At 41.6% G+C, this 1,948-nt stretch overlaps 1 long non-coding RNA gene across 1 annotated transcript in view; it reads right to left on the bottom strand.

Moving 5' to 3' along the window:
* LOC116669861 (uncharacterized) overlaps window positions 1-1,948 on the bottom strand; it is a 17,800-nt gene that overhangs the window by 998 nt on the left and 14,854 nt on the right. The gene's annotated exons all lie outside the window — the stretch shown is intronic.

Below are 1,948 nucleotides of genomic sequence, written 5' to 3'. Positions count from 1 at the left end.
CCCCAGAATGACTCTGTTCCAGGTCGCAGCTTCTTGATGCTGCTGGAAGCAACTCTGCGCGGCACAGCTTCACGGCGCGGTGTCCCCAGCTCAGCCGCTAGTTCAACACTGTAGCGTATTGAGTTTCCATTTATGCTCGTGCTTCTTAATCCGATGGTTGGGACCTTCTTTTTTTCCGATCACTAATCTGCTCAGGGAGTCTTTTTCTTTATGGCGGGATTTTTGCAGCTGCATGTTTAATCACGCTTTGGTCGGTTGAAACGGTTTAGGATTTGGTGTTTGCCAAACCACTTGTAGCACTGATCTGTGGCCTGGTAGGGCCGACGGCCACGCTTGTTGAGGCCCATTATGTGCAAATGCTTGTACTTGCTAAATGGAATGAAAGAAGAGATTGACCCATCTCAAAGTGTTCTTTTAAATTGTTCAAAAGAAAGCCAAACCAAAGGCAGAGTAATCCCCCCCCCACACACACACACACCCCAACCACCCCACCCAAGTATGTACAATTTTAAATCCTGAAGAGCATTACTTCTGTTATATTGGGCTGTGATTTGTTTTTATATAGTTTTTTTTTTTTTAAATGCTAATGTTACTGTGTTTATTGTTGTTTCTTTCATGGTGAAGACTTTCAAATAATAAAAAAAACTTGAATGTCTCATTGTCTTTTATTACCAGAGCTTTATGTAAACCCCTGGACATTTTGCTGCAAGACTACAACAACTGCATTTCTTCCATTGCATGTGTCGGACTCTTTTTTTATAAAATTTATTTTTATAAAAGTGAGGGAGTGCAAAGCGTTATGCTAAAATGTTCAGATTTGGGGCTCGGCCCAAAACTATATTTTTAGCCATTTGAGATCATAACATGTTAAAATCTGACCATCATTTTTGGGGAACCAGAGCCCAACACGTTCATGGGTGACTACTTACAAAATTGTCTGTTACTATTTTCGTGATCAAATTCTTTTTTTTTATAAATTCAGAAATTATCAACCGTTGGTAACAGTTCACTGAGACATTGGAATGTGTCCCAGACCTGATGTTACTAATTTAAAGTTAGGATCCATAACGAAGGCGGTGCATGAACTACTCTTTAGTTATACTATGCTGGAGGAGCCGAGGATGCCTGGAGGTGGCGGCTCGCACTCTCATCTGAAAAGACAACTGGCAGAAGCAGGGGAGAGAGAATAGATTTAAAAAAAGGTTGTGATTGGCTTGAACATATGTGCCCGACTCTGATTGGTTTACCAATCCTCCAAAACAGCTGATCAGTATAAGAAAATGTTAACATTATGGAAGTCTCCGTGACAGAATTGACGCTTGTATCGTTGAAGGTAGCCATCACACGATACCAAACACAAGCTGTCTGTAATAAAGCTCAGGCCCGGGCGAGTGGTGCAGAAGAAAAGGCACGTAAAGCAGGCAGCTATTCAAGCTTGCTCACTGATGGATGTGCAGATGCAACCAGGGGCGTAGCACAACATTCTGGGCCCTGTAGAAAGACATTTTCTATGGGGCCCTCCCCGCATTCACACCTATTCACTCTAACAACTTTGTGGGTGCTCCTCACATGAGGGCCTAGGTACTCAGTCCCCACGTTTGACCCATTTTGTATATCAGAAATTTGGGTTTCTTTCAAACAAACTTTCAAACAAAAATAACACGGCTGTTTCTTTACAGCGCTCTACACAAGTAAAATAAATGATCAGTTCCCTACTTTTATTGAATTTGGTTGTTTTATTAAATTTAATAGAGAGAAATTTTAGGGAGAAATAAATTGAGAAAAGGAGGACGATAAAAGTGACAAAAGTGTTGGAAAAAGCTTCCAAAACGTAGAAAGGCACTGGAAAAATTGACAAAGGCATCTGGTGCCCATACAAAGAGGCTCTATCCTTAACGCAAAAGTTGCGAGTTCGATTCCGACCTGCGGCACTTTCCTGCATGTCATC

This window comes from Etheostoma spectabile, chromosome 20, assembly GCF_008692095.1.
Source record: "Etheostoma spectabile isolate EspeVRDwgs_2016 chromosome 20, UIUC_Espe_1.0, whole genome shotgun sequence".
In the NCBI taxonomy this organism is placed as follows: domain Eukaryota; kingdom Metazoa; phylum Chordata; class Actinopteri; order Perciformes; family Percidae; genus Etheostoma; species Etheostoma spectabile.
Note: the sequence above shows the minus strand (reverse complement) of the source record. Positions and strands in the feature narration are given on the sequence as shown.